The sequence below is a fragment of the Micrasema longulum genome, unplaced genomic scaffold (assembly GCF_059751315.1).
Source record: "Micrasema longulum isolate JH-2025_06_02 unplaced genomic scaffold, ASM5975131v1 h1tg000248l, whole genome shotgun sequence".
Taxonomy (NCBI): Eukaryota; Metazoa; Arthropoda; class Insecta; order Trichoptera; family Brachycentridae; genus Micrasema; species Micrasema longulum.
Genome location: NW_028277453.1, coordinates 182,336 through 203,736, shown reverse-complemented (window position 1 = coordinate 203,736; position 21,401 = coordinate 182,336). Strand labels below are relative to the sequence as shown.

Below are 21,401 nucleotides of genomic sequence, written 5' to 3'. Positions count from 1 at the left end.
AAATACGCTGCGATTGGTGTACCGATGTAGTGCCCCATGCACCATTAGGTGCGGAAAAGGAATGATGGTGAGTTTTAGTGTTCTTTACTGTAAAACAAGTTTTGTTTAAAATGTTGGTTTAAGTTTGAATTTCAGTTAACAATTTGCATGCAATTCTTGCTTGCGACATTTTATGTACTTCATCAAATATTTAATTAAATTGATACAAAATCTTTATTGGCATCTAAATGAATACCTGCATTAATATTTTATAAATTTGTGTACCTTTATTTGACTTCACAAAGCGATGCTTGTTTTCGTTAGTGTGTTCTTGACTTTGTTATTACAAAATATTTTTTTTTTTAAAATAGTGGACATCGTATTTCATATCACTGGCGCCGCGTGTTCGATTCCCGCCAGTTACAAGATATAAATCCAAGAAATATTATTTTCTTAATTGGTTATGTAAGTGTTGACTTGTTTTTCATAATTTCCTTCCATATCCCGTCTCTTTCACCTGCTGACAAGCCTCTAAAATTGGAGCTTAGCGGGTTATTTTCCTTTAAAAAAATGTTTTACCAGCTCATCCCGGAAGCGATAGAATAATTATCTTGAGTACTAAATTCCACAGTTTGCGTACGTACCCAAATGTACGATTAAGTTCAGATAAAGCCTGTTAGAAAATTGAAATATATTTTATGAAATTTCTGGCATTTGGTATTTTTATTTTTTACCAATGATAACCTCCATGGAAAACGCAAATGTTAACAATTATTCTTTGGCAAAGTTTATAAAAACTAAGCTGGTCTTTTTATTTAAAAAAAATCGTTATTTTTAATACTTATTATGTATGACCGTATGTTTTTTTAATAAAATAAAATAAAAATAATACAATTAAATCCGATAGCAATTTTGTTTTTCAAAATTGCACTATCACTTTTGATTTTCTACTATAATAATAATAATATTTGGCTGATTTATATAGCGCCATTTTTGTAAAAAATCACCTCAAGAGCGCTTTAAAATTGTTTATCTAAACTTACATTCTAACTAAACTTAAGTGATAAATTATATTTCCAGATTTAAAATTGAGGGTATGATAGTTTAAAGAAGTGGGACTTTAGTTGGGATCTGAACTGACTGGGACTGTCGATGAATCGTAAGTTTGAAGGCAATTGGTTCCACGCAGAGGGGCCGGCGGCGCCAAAAGCACGATCTCCAAATCTAGCGTTTGGGGAGCGCCGGATTTCAACAAGTTTTCCTCTTCCTGAATCAAATGCTGACCTTAGAGTAGATTTTCTTTGACATGTATTTTCCCTAAAACAAAGGTCCGATAGGTATTTTGGAGCCATTTCATGAAGGAATTTGAATACTGTCCAGCACAGCTTGTATTTAATTTTTTCTGGGCTTTTTAACCAGTGCAAATCTCGAAGATGTTGTGGGATGTGAGAATATTTTTTTACTCCCGTAATAAGCCTTGCTGCTGCATTAAAAAAAGATTGAAGTTTATTAGTTTGATATTTTTGGTGATTTGCGTATATTCCATTACAGTAATCTAGACGCGAAACGACATAAGCATTTACAAGAGCTTTAGTTGCATCTATAGGAATATTTCTCCGCACGGATTTGATCTGTCGGAGATGGAAGAAACCAGCACTTACCGTTGTATTGACCAAATGATCAAACAACCCGGCCTTAGTTTCTTTAAACTTTAAAGACTTTGAATTTCATTTTTTTTTTTCTAAAAAGTTATCATATCCGACAGTAAAATGTTCTTTTTTTTCTTATAAAAAATATAAAATAACTGGAAACGGACATCTTTTCATTTAAGCTCTTCAATTTGTTAGCCCAAAGTCGCAATGTGTATAAATTTAAAGCACCTTGTATCAAAAGATTTCGACCATTTAATTGGAATGCATGTTTTTGTTTTTGATATCTGTAACGGTCAAAATGGCAAAACGAAGATGCTTCAACGATTAAATTAATGATTACATAAATGCCTGAGTGCGTTTTGTTTGAGTTTTTGTTGATAAATTGCATCGTGATATACGTTTTCCTTGAAATGGCTTTTTAATTACGCAGATAAATGATATCACGTTTGAAGAAACAACTTTAGATACTTTTAATACGATTCGCACATTGTACGATACACTTGTCCACAGCATACTAGAGTAGGTAGGTACTGTTCCATAATTTGGGACCCTTCTTAGTCAAACCACATCCTTGAAATAGAGAAGGTTCAAACGCGGTTTTTGCCATGCTTATAATAATTATCCATTCTTGTGTCCATCATTATTTCTAGCAGAAATGCTGGATTTTGCTTGAGAAACATTTCCATGAGCTGATTTTTAAAGTGTATATGTATAATGGTCTTGGGCCTTCGTCTTCGATTTATAAATGATATTGTTGACTCTATCAAAACCTTCGACTACCTTATCTTTTTTGCTGATGATTTCAAGATTTTAATATCAATATAAAAAAAACTTAACAAACATAGAAACGATTGAAAATTTTTAAAAACCTAGATTATGTTAACAACTAGCGGACCCGTCAGACGTTGTCCTGCCCAAACGATGCGCGTTGGCTTGCCTGCTATTAGCATGGAAAAAGATTTTTATGTATGTACCTAGGTACTTGTTTGTGATTAAATTCCAAAACTAAAAATTGTTAATCTTGAATTTAAGTAGGTACTTGTTTATGGTTGAATTCCAAAACATAAAATAAATATTTTTTCAAATATGGCATTCTTTTTGCATTCTTCAAACTCCGGTCTTCTCACCAACAGAGGGGTGTACTTATCTAGGAATACAATTTTTTTAAATGAATTGAATTTAATATTATTTTAGTGGTACCAAAAATCCAGTAAAAAGAAATAAATGAAATGGGTAGTAATTTTAACGAACTTAAGAAAAAAATCTGATTGAGATCCACAAAAAACAAATGCTGTTTGTAAAATTTCAAAAACAAACTTTTTTATAGACAAAATAGTAACATCTTTCCATTTCTTTTGTAAATGCATTCTCCTCGAATGCAACCCTGGTAGATCCATGAATAATATATTTATGCTCCTTACTTCTCTTTTACATATTAGATTGAAGATTTTAATATCAACGAACACGCACAGCGCAAAGATCTATATTTCTCTGAAAAACGCACGTAAATCGGTTAAGCCATTTAGGAGGAGTTCGGTGACATCACACATACAGAGGAATTTTATATATATAAAGATAAAACGCTTTGCACTTACAGCCAATTTCCTAAACAAAATGGATTTTTTACCCCTGAAAATAGACGCACTGTATCTGAATTATGCTATTTATATTGGCGGCCTCCGTGGTGTAGTGGTCAAGACGCTTGACTCACCCACAGAAGGTTCCGGGTTCGATTTCCGGTGAGAACACAAAAATTAAAAATGTGATTTTTCTCAAGCCTGGTTGTTTTGTAATGTAATTCACCACTGTAATTGGGCCTCCTGGCCTGTTGTGGTGCAAAAAAAAATGGGATTAGAAAAACATTATTATATAATAAAGTAGACTCTTTTAACCTACTCTCCAAAATAAACCTTAATGTCCCCTTTCGCGTGACAAGAAATAAGTATTTATTTCATCTGCCAGTCTGTAGCACTAACTATGCACAACACTCTTTCCTCTATCGTTCTCGCTGTAACTATGATGCTTTTTTTTTTCATCTATTGATATATTTAACACGCTCCTTAATTTATTTTTATAAAAATAAGACTGATTCTTTCTGGCTGCGAAACGATCTCACTTGATATTTAATGATGCTCACACTTACACACACCTGAACACTCACTTTTACATACACACAAACACACCTACACACTTACTCTCTTACAAATACACATAAACACACCCTTTTGTTGTACCACAATTTAATATGTATGATTTTTATTAAGAAACTTCGCTGGTCTATCCTTAAAACGTATATTTTTTATGTTATTTTATCATTGTCAACTGTTTGTTTTTGTAAATTAAATAAATAAAAGTGCTGAGGACTCATCTATCCTCCAAAATGATTTGAGTAATTTATTGTATTGGCCTGTACCTATCTAATAAATTACTTTTTAGCATTTCATAATGCTGTGTAATCTTGTATACTCGCTCCAAAGAAAGATCTCTATTTCCTTACAACATGAATAATGTACTTTAACCTCGCAACCACAAAATTAAAAATCTTGGTATTATTTTTGAATCAAATTCCACGTATAAATCCCATATTACTAGTGTTGTAGATAAATCTATTAATATGCTTGAATATGTTCTACGAAACTCTCGATATTTCTATAATGCTACTTCATATTAGTAATCGAATCGTCATTCACTTCGTAACACTTCATTATAAATTATTATAAAAATACAACTTTGATTAGTAGTTCCCTCATTGATCATGTTTCCGTATCTGTACTTTAAATAACTATCCATATATGTGCAGATATCCACCTTGGATAAGTGAATAACCACCCTGCTTTAGATGTAACTGATAAATTCGTTTGTTTTAATACAGATTAAATAATGACACAGTAAACAATATTCTGTATTGACTAGATTAGTTTTATATCACCCGTCGATGGGAGGATGCTCTCCCGAAACTCTAGCAGTGTTCTAGTAAAATAATAAAAATTGTGTAACAGTAATAACAAGGTTTTATTTTCATAATAATGTTTAGTACTACTGCAATTCACACATTGTAAGATACTCTAGTTCGCAGCATACTAGAATACTTATAATATAAGAAATTAATATTCGCTCAATATGTAAATATTGGGATATATTCTATGCATATTTCAAGAACTGCTTACAGTTTATTGATGTTCTAATGCTATGTGAAACTTCGATCAAGGAACATGAAACCTGTTTTTATAATATATCAGAGTATAATTCTTTCAATTTTTGCAGAACTAATAAGCAGGGTGGCGGAATAATGCTATATATTAGTAAGAGGTTAAATTTTAATAAAAAAACATTACAAACCACTTTTTTCGAAAATGTATTTGGGACTTTGACTTTACCTAATAAAAGCAATGTACATATCCTGGCAATATATAGACCCCCAAATCTAAACAAACAGGGGTTCTTAAATGAAATCTCACTATTCCTCAAAGATAGTATAAATATAAATGAAAACTTATTGTTCTTAGGAGATATTAATTTAAATCTTTTGAATGAATTTGATCCGATGACTATCTCATATGAAAACATAATGACTGATAACTTTTTAGTAAAATGTATTTCCGACGTCACAAGGGAAGCGATAGTTAGAAATGGAATTACTATCTCATGTATAGACCACATATACTTGAGATATATTCCAAAAAAGGAAGGTTGTATGCGGCGAGAGGCGTTCTCCGCAAACATACGTGCCTGTGTATGCGAATACATGGTAGCTGATCATTATACGACAGCGATTAGTTTTCAATTTGCCGCAAATAATAACTATCTAAATGCTGCCAAAAGTAAACCAACGTACATACTGTCACAGAAGTGTGTAGATAGACACATTACAAAATATGACTGGCATGCCCTCCTAGGGGAAAATGATGTCAACGCATTATACAATAAAATTAGTGAGAATTTTGCGAATATATATAAGGATAGTTTAGTTTTAGTTTCATATAAGAATAAAACCAGACCTCGCGCTGTTAAAGATTGGATGAATGGTGAAATATTGAATGATATAAAATTTAGAGACGTATTATTTAAGAAATGGAAAAGCTCTCCTGGCAATAAATATTACGAAAAGGAATATAAAAGGTTACGAAACAATCTAAATAAAAAAATTAACAAATTTAAGATCGCACATTACAATATGAAATTTCAAAATTGTTTCAATGATGTTAAAAAGACATGGGACGAATGTAACAGAATATTGGGCAGAAAATCTAAAACAAACTGTGATGAAGTTATTAAAAGGTACTTTGTTAACAATGATGATAACGTTGAAAAGGTCTCGAATGATTTTGCCGAGTATTTCTCTGAAAATGTGTCTCAAATGTTACACATCTGTGACAAGAAAATTGATAAATCAATATCTGAAGAGCTCCCCCACAGTCTATACTTACCTCAAGCTAAACTATTTGAAATCGTTAATATCATAAGGCTAATGAAAAACTCGAAAGCACCAGGAGCTGATCTAATCAGAATGGTTGATATTAAAAAACATATTGATATTCTAGGACCGATTGTAACGCATTTAATAAATAAAATTATATCTCAGGGCGAAATTCCATTGAAATTAAAATGCAGTATAATTAGACCAATATACAAAGGAGGTGATCATTCATTATTAGGAAATTATAGACCTATTAGTATTCTACCTGCTCTTGAAAAGATCTTTGAAAAATATGTATTATTAAAATTAACAAAATATCTCGAACTTTTTGGAATAATTGATATTAACCAACACGGTTTTCAAAAAAAGAAGAGTACTGAAACTCTTCTCCAAAGTTTTGCTAATTATGTTAATAATGAACTAAATAATAGAAAACATGTATTAATATTGTTTATTGATTTTTCTAAGGCTTTTGATACTATAGATCATTGTAAACTATTAAAATGTTTAAATATAATCGGAATAAGAGGACCATTACTTAACCTCTTCAAAAACTACCTAACTAATAGAACAATGTCCGTAAGTATCGATAGTGCACAAAGCAGTAATAGAAATATCAAAGCAGGTGTCCCCCAGGGTTCCATATTAGGACCCATATTGTATATAATATATGTATCATTCATTAAAAATATTTTTTCACATGTTAAACACTTTGTTTATGCAGACGATACTGCTCTAGTTGTTTCGCATAGTGATATTAATAAATGTACTGAAATGTTGCAGGATGACTTTAATATTTTACAAATTTGGTGTCATGATGCGGGTCTTTTAATAAATGCCAAAAAAAGTCAATTAATGCATGTTAGATCGCCACACGCCAAAACAAATATGTTACCTATTGTAAAAACTCATAATTTTGAATGCCTTCATAACTCTACCTTTGATAGAGCTTGCTTATGCGATAGATTAAAAATTGTGAATGAATATGTTTATTTAGGTTTAACTATTGATAACTTTTTTAAGTGGAATATTCATGTTATGAAAACATGCAAACGGTTAAGATCTGTAGTTAGTCAACTACACAAATTAAAGTTTTTAGTTCCTCTCTCCACACTAAGATTAGTATATTTGTCTCTGGGAGAATCTATAATAAGATACGGGATCACTGCTTGGGGACATTCTTGTTCAACAAACATTAAATATGTACAAAATGTTCAAAATGCACTTGTCAAATTGATTGCACCCAATTATGTATACAATCAGAGGAATAATACCCCATTTATGTATGATAAATTAAATGTTTTACCAGTTAAGGGTATTTTATGGAGCAAAATTATTATCCAACAGATGTTCAGCTCGATATATAAAAATAAATTAGAACACAGCTATCTAACAAGATTTACATCTGTTGATGGCCTAGTAGTACCAAAATTTAAAAATAAATATGGACAACGTACGTTGGATTATATTGTTCCAAAAGTATTTAATTTGTTGCCACTTGACATGAAAACATGTCATAGTAAAAATAAAATTAAGTTTCTATTACGTAAGTGGTTAGTAGATAAAACGTTCCTATATTGATTTATTATTTATGTAGTATTTATGTAATACATTTTTTAAATTTTTTAATATTCTTTACTTATTATTATTTTTTTACATACATACATTTTTTGAAAAAAAAAAAAAAATATCCCTCATTAATTACATTTTTGTTATTTTCTTGGGTTAACCTTTTCTTTTCTTTTATTACTTTCTTACTTTCTTATTTCATTTACAAATGTAAAATGTTAGATCTTAATTTTAATATGTACTTTTAATTTTCTTACTATTTTTTTATATTTTTTTTCTGTAGATATGAATTGAAATTCTAGATTTACTTTACCTTGTTTAATTTATTTTCTTATCTTGTTTTGATTACATTTATGAGCACACACTATTTATATATGTGTCTATTATTTTTTTTTTCTTTCTTATATTTAAAATATATTTAAGTAAATTACTATTCTTTAATTTTAATTGTATTATTTTACTCTATTTTCTTACTTAAAAAAAAAAAAAAAAATGTTTAAACTATTTTTATGTTTATTATTTTATACGTATACAGTATTATGTCTGTACTCTTCTTATTTGATTATTAATTAAAACTAATGTCTGAGCACCCGATGACAAACTATTATTGAATAGTTTATCGGGACAAAATATATCTTAATACTTTGTTTTCTTTATAATGTATTATAATGTAATAATATGTATATTTTATTGAATAAAGACTCTAAAAAAAAAAAAAAAACACTGATTTGAGTCTACTAAACACTTTATTTTATTTTTATAAATATAAAACAAAGTATTCAGTAGGCTCAAATCAGTGTTTGATTTATTATATTATAAGTTTAAATATGGAGTTCTAGAAAACAAACACCAAATCAATCTAGAATACTGTTCCATAGTTTGGGACTTTTCTGAATCGAACTACATCCTTAAAATAGAGAAGGTTCAAAAACGGTTTTATCGATACTCGTATCTTAAAGATTTTATCGATTCTTGTGTCCAACATTATTTCTAGCGGGTATGCAGAATGACAACCCTCTCGAATCTCGTCGTCATATTTTTCTTGGGAAACATTTCTATGAGCTGATTTTTAAAATTGTACATAATCCAAATAAACTGAAAACGATCAGTTTGTATGTTTCCAGCAATTATAATACTAGAGCGAGATCTCATGCACTGTTTTACGTACCCAGAAGCCATACGGATGTAAGTCAGATTTCACTCATTAATAGGGCAATTCTCTTGCTGAACACGGCAGTTCATATCGGTAGTTCAGCAGTTATCTGCTTTCTACTCATCAACTTGCCATTCGCAATGTTATTCTGCCTTTTTTTATTTTGCATTACGTAATGGGTCAATCAACCCGTAAAGTGATACTCGTACACTACGGTTGTAAAATAAATCTCCCTTCTCTTCCTTAATCTCTTCTTTATTTATTTCAAACATAAAGTTACAAAATATACACACTTTAGCAGTCTTATTGCTCAAAGCAATTTGTACCATAGTCAACCAAATACAGACAGGTCAAAAGATATATTGGTCAAAATTTGTACTTTTAATTGTTTTGAATGTACATACAAATATTTACTTTCAAATTATAGCTGGTTTTTAGTGGACAGATATAGATTATTTTATTATTTATTCATCAAGTATTTTATTGACAAAAAACATAAATGAATTCTGAAATGGAAAATCCCTGCTGAGGAATACAATTTACGGGTCTCCACGTTTTGGTATTTATTCGTTTGTTTTATCCAATAAACAGATAATTTATTTTTTCATAAAATTGGTTGATTAAGTGGGGTCCCATATTGGCAAAAGCTACCTGTCTAGGGACCTGACCTTACATATTTAGTGTCATTTTTACAACTCTTTATTTTACACAACTGAGATGGTTTGGTCTCGTAGAACAAATGGACGATGAAAGAATGATAAAACAAGTATCTATGGCGAAAATGAACGGTAACGCAAGACGAGGACGACCAAGGAAGACGTGGCATGATCAGATAAACCAAAATATTAAGTCTGGTCATATCAAAAGCAGACAGAACTGAAGGGCATGTATGACAAGATGTATGAATGTGGAAGAAGCTAGGAATGTATGCCAGGATAGACGTATGTGGCGGTCCATTCTCTCTGCCTACCCCTACGGGGAAATGGTGTGATGGTAGTAGTAGTAGTAGTAGTAGTTTATTACTATAACTTTTATTGATATTTATTTTTAAATATGATTAATTTTGCATTGAGAGATCTTAACCGACCAGTCACAAAAATTTGCTGAGTGGGATTTTAGTATTTACTCATAAATTTTTTTCTTCTGTATTAATGTCTTATGACTGTACTTTACACGTGTAATATGTTTCAATTTAAAAAAAAGTAGAATCTACGTGTTTAATATAACGATGATTTCGCCAAATTTGTTTTTATGAATAGAACAATTTGTGCCATCAAACTGAAAAAAAAACTAGTATATTGCATAAAAGCTCATCAATGAACATGCCATTTCTTTTACAACCGAGAACTCGGGTTTTTATAACACGTTTAGGTCATTTGAGAAGGAATTTCGTAACGTTTACTTTATATAGATTTCCTCTAGGTGATGCTGACCCATTTCACAGGCTGTAAACTTTCAAAGGGTTATCTCTGTAATCCTGGGAATTCAGGATGTGACACGTCAAAATCTTCGCAAAGGTTTACACAACCAATGTTACGCTTTTATGGAAATCTTTTATACAAAGAGTTGAATGTGATCACTTCCTCATAGCTGTCATTTAAGAAGGTTTTATTATTTTGCACTTTTATTTTTAAATGAATGTGTTTTAAGCTCGTATTGTATGATTAAGAAAACGATACTAGCTCATGTGCGTTATTTTACTTAGCGTTAATAATTTTATCTACTAAAAAAAACATATTTCAATAAATAAATAAACTAACAAAACAAACCAACAAACCATTACGCCTCTTCCCCGTAGGGGTAGGCAAAGAGGATAGAACGCTAGATCCTCTGTATTTTTATCTCGCTTCTTCTACATTCATACAACTTCTCATGCACGCACGCCGATTATTCCCACTCCTGTTATGTTCATCTTCGTATAATATCTTACTCTTCGTAAAAAAATACACCAGCGTAAAATCGCTTCCTAAATTTAATCTGCCGATCGGTTTCATAACAAGACCGGTCATAATTCTAATTAACAAATTAGAACGATCTGGAATTAAAGGTAATTTACTAAATTGGTTTAAAACATATTTGTTCGATAGAAACCTGTCAGTGAAAATAAATGATATATTATCATATAAATTTAAATCAGTTAGTGGAGTACCTCAAGGCTCGCATCTTGGTCCAGTGTTGTTTTTAATATTTATAAATGATGTAATTGATATATTTGATAATGTACATGTACTCATATTTGCAGATGATATGAAAATATTCAAAGAGATAAAACACATTAACGATTGTAACATTTTGTCCCATAATTTGTCCAAATTAAACATCTGGTGCCAACAAAATAAATTACAACTCAATATAAGCAAAGTCAAGCTATGAGATTCCATAAAATAAAATATCCGATTCTATTTAATTACATGTTAAATCAAATTAAAATTACTGATGTTTCTACCGTGAGCGATCTGGGTGTTTTGTTCGATTCAAAATTATTATTTAAAGAGCACATTATTAAAATATCTAACAAAGCTGTAAAATTATTAGGATTTGTACTTAGAACCGGAAAAGATTTTAATAATATAAACACATTAAAATATCTTTACACATCTCTTGTTAGAAGCCAACTAGATTATAATTCTCCAATATGGTCACCTTATCAAATCACTTTCTCAGATTCTATTGAGAGAATTCAGAATAAATTTCTTAGATATATTAATTTTAAGATGGGTTTTTCTACTAATCAATTAAATTATAACAAAATTTTAGACTCTCTTAAATGAACTAAATTGCAAGAACGAAGAACATCGACCGATCTTATGACTTTATATAAAATAATAAAACCAATGTTTGATACCCCTGATCTACTGAAATTGATTTCATTCTATGTACCACCTACATAGATTAAGCAGAACATCTACAATATTTTATTGTCAAAATTCTCGAACGGTAGCTCAATATAACTCACCTATTGTTAAATTACAGAATACCGGGAATGAATATGCATCACATTTTGAAATATTTAGTTTATCTCTGCCTAACTTAAAAAATAAAGTGACCAACATATTTTTATCAAAAAGAGCAAATCATCTTCAGAAGATTGGGTTGGAATAGTTATAATTTGATTGATTAATGTATTTTGTTATTGTATAATTTCTTTAAAATATGTATGTATTTCAAGTAATTAACAATGTGTACAGTACGAGTATATTAATATTTCATACTCGATTTTTTTTATTTTTAATCTTTTTATTTCTAAGCACTCTTTATACCACATATATGTAAATGGCAGAAATGCCGTATATAAATAAATAAATAAATAAATAAGCCATGTAAATGCCTAGACTCCTATATTCCTTCTCATACGGGTTTTCCCTCTGTTGCAACTAATTTAAATCTGAATAACTCCCTAGGAAGGAAATCCAGCCAGTCTGCAAACATTTGAACATACTCAAAACATTGCTGCAATATTTTACTTATTTTTGCATGCGTCTATTTGTGAGTTATTCAAATCAGTTATTTAGAGTTATTCAGCTATAAATATGTCGCAACAGAGAGAAAATCCTTTTGAGAAGGGGATATAGAAGTCTAGGCATTTACAGGGCTTATGACCTGTTGTTAGCTGGTTCAAGTGGCCACTTTACACACTGTTTAACATTAATCATTCTATCTATGTTTAAACATCCATATTTCCTCAACTTTTCCATCTGTTGCGAAGTAAACATTTTTTCCCTTCTCAAAAATGTATTCGCTCTGTTGCAACAAATTTATATCAAAATATTGTAGTAATAAACTACAATTAAAACAAACATTTCACTTGATCCTGTCAAGAATAGATCCGGGGAGCTCAAGAATGGTAGGCGAATGAGCCAAACATTACACTACGAGGTCGCCTTGTCCCAACTCGATTTTTTAAATGTTTACCTGATAGTAGTCATCGAGTCGAAAACGCTCGACCAGGATTCTGATTCTCTTCAATGCATTTGTATTCTTTATCTGTCCAGACACGAAATAAAAATTGCAACAGTTTCTAGCTGCCAAATCAAATGGTCATTTGTTATCTCAGCTTTCTGAATTAATGTGATACTAATTCTATTAATGAAGACTGAATAAGATAATTTTACAATTAAAATATACCTTTATCAACGGCCAAAACGTCAAAATAATTATTAAATTTTCAATTTAATTAATTTTATCCCACATCATTTCCATCATACGCGTAGATTTTAATTAACACTCACAAAATGTTTTGAATAAAGGTTTTCAACAGTTTTCAAAAACGAACATTTATAATTATTATTTAAATCCATTTATCTTAATGCGCAGGTAAAGTTTGGAATAATTAGGTAGAACGTGAAAAAAATAATTGAAATAAGGAAGTTCCGAGGTTTTCTTTTTTTTTCATTTGTTAACGGACTATCAAACTCAGCTAAAATAATTTAAAAAAAAATATGTATCGTGTTATCAGCACTGCGGTTTTTCGGAATTTTGAAATTACTTCACGCGTGACGTCACAAGTTCTCTTCGGTGAGTTCTGCTGATTAGTGAATTGGCTTCTTGTAAACTGGAAATTTATCACAACACTATCATCGGTTGATTCTGAAGAATCATTTGGCTTTACAATGCAGTGTCCTATGTGCCACCACGCGAGGAAAGAGCAATAATAAACAGTAGGTTTGCAAAATATGATAAAAATTCGATTTCAGGATATTTATTTACTAATTTATTTCACAGTTTTAAAATGTACCGAGGTTCTTTGTTTGAGGTCCCGACTAGCTACTGGCTAGGATATTCCTGTGTTTTAGAAGGACCTTCTTTTTACGCGTATTTTTTTTCATTTCTTTAAATGATTCTTAAAAATTCAAATAATAATTATAATTTCAAAAAATTCAAAATAGATTTAAAAAATGCAGCATAAATATAAATGAAAATATATACCATTAATAATCAAAAAAATTAAACATAAATACAAATTAAAAAACTTACACACAATAATAAAAATTGAATCATAAATATAAATTAGAAAATATTCCATTAGAAATTATAAAAATAAAACATTAATGTGAATTAGAAAAAAACCGGTAATAATAAAAATTGAAGCACAAATATAAATTAACAAATACACCATTTATAATTAAAAGAAAATAATGTAAATGCTCATAATAATAAAAGTGTAAAATATATAAGTTACAAAACATAAAAAGTAAAAAGAATATATAAATAAAAATAATATGGAGATATTTGACAATTAAAAGCAACTTTTAGTCATTAGATTCAACGTAAAAGAAAGCCTATGATATATTCCCAACACGAATCAACTGAAATATAAATTTGTTCTTTTATAAAAAATATTATCTTTTCAACATATTTTGTTCAGAACGTACTTTCATAAGCTTACAATGTATGTTTAATTAAACGAGCAATTGGTGAACTTGAAGGCATGTAAGTTTTTCTTTTCCTTGATAAAACCAGTCGCAATTAATAATTGTATCATACAATCATTCTACAAGTAGGCTGCAGTCGTTTCCCAGCGAATTATCCAATTAAACATTCATTTTGGAACCGTCATTAATAATATTTAAATTTAAGCATTTATTTCACCACACAAACGAATATTTTGTCACCATTCTTTACGTTTCATGCTCGTTTCTCACGATTCGAAAATGTCAAAAGTACACCCTGAAAAATTAAATATAATCCCATCATAATTTATATATTTAAAACAAACAATAAAGCCACAGAAAATACATGAAGGATTTTTTATTATTACATTCACCAAGCTAATTTATATGGCTTGTCGGTGGAACTTCATTTAAAAAAACATAATTTCAATATTTGCCTAATATTTTATTACTACTGGTAACAAAACCATTGGGAGCCAGAATTTAAAAACATTTTTTATTAGGACACACAAACGTTTGATAGTAAGAAAAAAAAGAAGTAGAAGAAAGAGTATTGCTTTTATTCATATTAGGGTGGGTGCTACAGTATTTAGATCTGCTACAGTAATTATTTTTAAAAATTTATTTATACATAATGGGCATTTTTATGGACACATTTATACATAGAAAATGATATAAAACAAGTAGAAAGACTCAATGGTTTATAGTAGACTTTGTGAGGGTGGAATCGGGAGAGAGGTGTTTATAATTGAATTTGATTCAGTGATCGTTTGAAAGAAGACTTGTTATCAAAGAAATCAGGACTTGGGATGTTTGTTGGCAGACCTAAAAATTCTGGGCATAGGGGAATGAAAATCATAGTTAGTTCTATGGTTATCGGTATGAAAGAGTAAGTTTTGCCTAAGGTTTGCCTAGTTGGGGTATTTAATTTTATTGAGTTCAGTAGTTCAGGCTCATCAAAGAGTGAGTTGAGAATTTTAAATAGGACTAAAAGGCCGGATTTATGTCGACATAATAGACCATTCTAACTAAAATGTTTAAAAATAAATAAATGTAATGCGTTCATTTTAAGAAAAAAAAAACACACAAAAAGTGTTTATTTTATGGTGGAGACGAGTTCTTACGTTTACTCATTTTTGAGCATAAAATTACAATATACCAGAAGGCGCGTAAATTATTTCGTTTTATAAATTTATTACAAACAAATTAGTATACATATTTAATAACAGAGAATCTATATAAAACTAATGAAAACGGATTGTTCTCTGTTTATAATAGTCTCCATTTAACATGGCTCAGCCTGTTCTAAGATGAAGATTTTTTATCTTTTAGAGCATAAGTAGTTCTATACCAATATAACAATAACAATAAAAAAAACTAAAACTACTTAATTATAAATGCCTAGCTAATCAAGTGTAAGGAAGTAAACATCGTTATTATACAAATATAAAGTATATATATGTGCCAAGAATACATGTTACTTAAACATAAATAATATATAATTAAAACCAAATATAAAGTCATGAAATTTATAAAAATATAAATAATATGTGTACCAATTATATAAAATACTACGTTTTTTGATCTACATATATTTTTCGAAAAAATCTCGCTTTTTTTTGAATTTTTTTTTTTTTTTTTGAAATTGAAAAATTTATATGTGAAGTTATTTTAATTTTAAAATTTGTTTTACGTTTCGAGTCTTTTATATTTGGCAATAAATTATTAAATATTTTTAGAGCAATAACAGTATATTGCTTTTTACCAAAGGCGGTTGATACAATTACATTATGTTTGCATACATTATCCTCTGTCCAAAAATCTGACTTCCCGCCTGCGCGCATGCGTGAAGTTGCCGCGTAATGTTACCAGACAGCGAAGAATTTATTATTATAATTCAAATAAAAAAAAATAAAAAAAAGTTATCTTATGTTTTACCACAAAAAATATTTTACTGACTGGACTATTAAAAAAACCGCCATTATTTTAGGGAAATGTAAAAAAAATAATTCAATAATTATTTAGTAATTTAGTTAATTAGTTCAGTTTTATATTATACCTAGGTTTATCAATAGAAAGCCGGGTAAAAAAATTGATTACCCAGGCAATACTAACAAAATGTCTACCTTGTTTTATTTAACAATCTGACAAATATAGTAAAATAATCGAATTCTAAAATAATATTATTTGTGTATTCGCTACGATCCCACCGTATTCCATTTAAATCCCAGCAGTATTTTGACACTTACAGACGACACAACAAGGCGTAATTGAATTTAAATTGCGTACTAAGCGACATCTACAGATAAACTAATGGCCAAAACGTAAAACTACTCATTTATAAGTAGTTCTTAGAACAACAGGCCAGGAATCCCAATTACAGTGGTGAATTACAACACAGAACCCATAGGCTTGAGAAAAATCCCAATATTTTTTTCTGCGTTCTCACCGGGAATCGAAACCGGAACCTTCCGTGCGTAAATCAAGCATCTTGACCGCTGCACCACGGAGGCCGCCATGCAACTGTATTAAATAATAAAATGCATTTATACTGTCGAGGTATTATTATTAAACTCTACTTGCTAGTAGCTATTTTTTATTTATGTTAAACATATGCTTAAATGGATTTGATTGATTTAACGGATTTAACCTTAAGGAATAAATAAATAAAATAATTTAAGTTATTTACAACTTTTGGTTTATTACACACGAAAATACAAAGATTAAACAAATAATATTTTAGAGTGAATTTGAATACTGGTGAAGACAGAGAAGGGCGAGTGACGTGTTACGCGCCCTTATGTTGGTCCATTGGGCACTACGGCCATAGACAACAACACATCCTCGTCTCTCACTCTCTGGTCCACAATATAATATATGTACACCAATCCATTAGGATTTATTTCATAACCGTTTTGTTTGAATGGAAAATATAAATATGAGGCACATGGATGTAATAAAGGTTATTTAAAAAAGGCATTATTAAAAATATACCCGTTTTACTATAGAAAGTATCCTTAAATAATTTTTATTAATCGTATTTATTAATTCGTGCACCGGAGGGCAAAGGTAAATCTTCAGTTAGGCTTCGATTTACACCTGGCTTATCTTGGCTCGGGAAGATTTAATACTGAATGCAATGAAACGGGATTTCCGACCAACTTTGATTAATGTTAGTGAAAGTTGGGTTTACTGATTTCAAAAATAATATTATTGAAAAACGCGAGTAAAAAGTACCTTAAATACAAAACCGGTATTTTTTTTTTTATGTATCTACACTCACTGCCTCCACCTTCAAACAAATTAAAGTAAGGGGTGGAGAATATTTTAGAGAAGGTATTATAGACATTTACAGGGCTTATGACATGTCATTGACTGGTTTAAGTGACCAATTTAAACTCTGTATAACTTTCACCATTTTGCCGATGTTCTTCTCTAAAATATTCACCATCCCTTGTTGTAATTTGTAAATCTTAATAGCTTTCTAGGGGGTGAAATCCAGAATTTCGTCTACAAACATTTGGACAAACTCAAAATGTTAATTGTAAAATAAATAAGTGTTTAAAAGCAAAGTCGTTTTATCATTTTTATTTATATAAATGAATAAACACAAAAAATATGGACGACTTTTCAAGAATTTGCTTGAAAAATTTTCCGTCCTCAAAAATAAGAAAAAATAATCTTACTGTATTTTGTGGAGTTCTAATAATTATTTTAAGACAGTATGATGCCTATTTATTCCACGAACATAACTCAATTTGTATTAAAATGTTTATAAAAAAAACAAAACAAAACCGGTATTTCTTATGTATCTACTCTCACTGCCTCCACCTTCCATGGAATTATTTCTCTACAATACCGCAGAGTGTGTGCGGACTAACTACTGCTTTACAAAATTATGACAGGAATGGTTGACTGTACAGAGCTGCTTGGTTTAATAACAATACATGTGCCAGCCAGGATTTGTAGACGGTACCACCTGTTTCATATACCAATAAGTAAAACATCGTATGTTAAAAATGCTTTTTTTCGTAGGACTTTTTCAATGTACAATACAAAATTTAAAAATATAGATTACACAAACATCACTCTGTCAGATTTAAAATTTACACTAAAAATGCATTATGTAACTTAGTAGACATTATAATAATAATTATGTACATCTCCCCTCCCCTCCTTATCCTCTCTTCAAGCATTTTTGTCCTTATCCCGCCCAATTTACAGTAACTTAATGTTCTTAAAATAAATATTTAAAAAATCTTTGATTGAGTACATGAAAATAACATTTTTATATGTATAAATTGTATGTATTTATTTGATATGTAATATATTTTCTTTACTAACTTTGTATACTATGTGGAAATCTGTTATTAGTTCTGAGTTTATACACTATATCTGTTTGTTTCCTAAAAATATGCACGTAGAACTGTTGATTTCCCTAATAAAATAAAATAAAATAAATAAAATAAACGTCAGAGCTATTTTATGCGAAATCAGAAAAAAAATCTCTTTTTACCATCGACAATTATATCATAAAATATGGTGAACCATTTTAAACAGAAAAATGAATGCGCTTTACAAGAAGTGTGTCAATATTAACTTACACGTTATTTTGCAACGCACACTGAAATAATTAGTGGTATTTTTTATTATCGTTTTCTTTTTCAAACACATCTTCATTATAATTTGATTTGTTCCCTCCATAACTGCCACCGATATTTTTTGTGACCTTTTTATTTATTTTTTATTATAAAATCCCTATGTTTGCTGATTGCATAAAAAATATGGTAACCAATATAGCGTTCACGAGTTTTATACTATACAAAGTAATACATTATCATACTCTGCATGTATTTGTGAAAAGGTGTCTGGCATTAAGGTTGTTTTTAAGCTTAAAGCGTGTTTTTAATGTTCAAACTGACAGCAAATTGCTACTGTGTACAGTGCACACTGCACAGGCTGTTGAAAAATACATTAATAAATTACCTTAATATTTTTTTTTCTAATAACTTGTATTCATAATGTATAATAGGTATCAAGTTATTTATTAGTAAAGTATTCAAGTTGTTAGTGAAAATTCGTGGTAAAAAATGTTCAATGCAATTTATTTATTTAAAAAAATAAAGATGATGTTTTTTGTAAACATTCAAAAACATTTTTTTTTTTTATACACAAAAAACAACATCCTTCCATTTTTTTGTACATGCATTCTCATTGAATGCAGCCCCGACGAATGAAGAATAAAACATTTACGGTTTATTTTTTGTTGTACTTAACAGATTGAAGATTTTAAAAGCTATTAATATGCCCATGACAAAGTTCATCATTTTGCTTAAAACCGCACGTAAATCGGTCCAATTTAGTATATCGAGGTCATACGAACATTGCCTTTTGTATGTAAAGATTGAAATAAAAAAAGAAGTCCAGTCTCGAAGACGTCGCAAAAGCGATAAAACCATTCACTGGTCATTCCAATTTTTTAGATATAAGCATCACTCGTCATTATTTCTATAAAAAATGCATATATTTAGGTAATAAATTTTATAATACTTTTTAAACCCATTAACACCACCCCAAATATTAATCTTTTTGATTTATTTTCAGATTCAAAAGAATTGGTTACATGGACTCAATTATTGGTAAGTTCTTATTCACATACCTAGTTCACTTTGCGCAAATGCCTCTGGCTTTTTCCGGCAAATTATATTTGTTTCCTGTTGCAATCACAAGATATTGTATTTATGCATGATGTTGGAACTTGGTATAGTGGCTAGAGAACGTGTACTTTATTTTAAAACATTATTACGGATATATAAAATTAATTGATCATAAAATAAGTTACATAATAACAAAAACAAAACAGAAATTAATGCATGCAAACTAAGCCAAACCACAAATGACCCATCCACTCCCACAGAAATTAACTCGTTGATTTCGATAATATTTACAAAGAAAAGAGTTGGAGAAGTATGGATTTTTGAACATGTGCGGAATGGTTGCACGTTTGTAAATGCCCAAACAGGCTAATAACTGCTCATTAGCCCTGTAAAAGCCAAGACTCCCGTGTTATCTTTATAATTAACATATTTTGTAAGGTAAATGAATGAATTTAATTTTAACGATTAATTATTATCAGTCGAGACTCTGTTTTAAAAATTTTATGTAAACTATTGTTTAGTCAGTCTGTTATCAGTGCTCAATGCCCACCTCAATGCCTGAGCACTGATAACAGAGGAAGTTAGAGTTTTAGTGAAGTGTATGGAAATTGTTAATCATTTTAAAAGTTCATCCGATTGTTTCTTATATGAGGCATTTTACTATTGCTGCAGCACGGATACCGACATCGTGTAGATGTTGATGCACTGTATAATTTAGCTGTTTATATAACACTAAACTTCACTTTGTACGAATATGCTGACGCAGTATATGATAAAGATTTATCAGAGAGGCAACTTTTCACACGTGACTTGCTCACAGGACGGTAGAAGCACAAGAATTTGAAAAAGAAAGGATTTGGGAAGGAAAGGAATATTTACAGTCTTATATGAGTTGCCACTGTTGCCAGTATAGAAAATGTAAATTCAGTACGTAACAACTATTTTTTAAAGTGTAAAAGAGAAAAGAAAAAAAAAACAATTCCGAAATGTTGATGTTAGTAAATATAAGTATATAAGCACTTACTGACTTTTTATGTCTACCGGTTTCGAGACGTACCCGTCTCTTCGTCATTACACTCACTACACCAACATGCGAATAGTAAAATACACCTTCACCTTTACCATCACCGCAGTATACTTAGTATTTACAAAAAAATACATAAACTAAATCCTGAGCTAAAGGGGATGCGAACACCACCATGTCTGAACGTGAACATATTCGACCAAAATGGGAGATATTTTATCTTTCTTTCGTCCTTGCTCTCATGATTGAGGATGGCGGCAGCACTTAATCAATATTCTTATGGTCTGCCTCCAGTAAGCTCTGTTCTGGGCAGAGCGAAGAGTATCAGTCACCGGAGACCCCAGCGTAGATTTTATTAAGTCGCTCCATCGGGTAGGTAAGCGACATCTGGATCATCTTCCCTCCGCTCCGCCCATCACAGCGAGCTTTTTGAGGCCGTCTGGTTCTCTCATAGCGATGTGTCCAAAATATTGTAGGATTTCTCCCAAACCAATATTGAATCAACTACTCCACAAGTTAGCTTATGTTAGGTTTTTGTTCTTTCATTGTGCGTTTCGTAA

General features: G+C 30.1%; 1 long non-coding RNA gene across 1 annotated transcript in view; it reads left to right on the top strand.

Annotated features, from left to right (window-relative positions):
• LOC148283305 (uncharacterized) overlaps positions 1 to 21,401 on the top strand; it is a 183,921-nt gene that overhangs the window by 102,717 nt on the left and 59,803 nt on the right. The window contains exon 3 of the long non-coding RNA XR_015821874.1: positions 19,765 to 19,799. This is a non-coding gene — a long non-coding RNA (uncharacterized LOC148283305). The remainder of the gene's footprint in view (positions 1 to 19,764; positions 19,800 to 21,401) is intronic.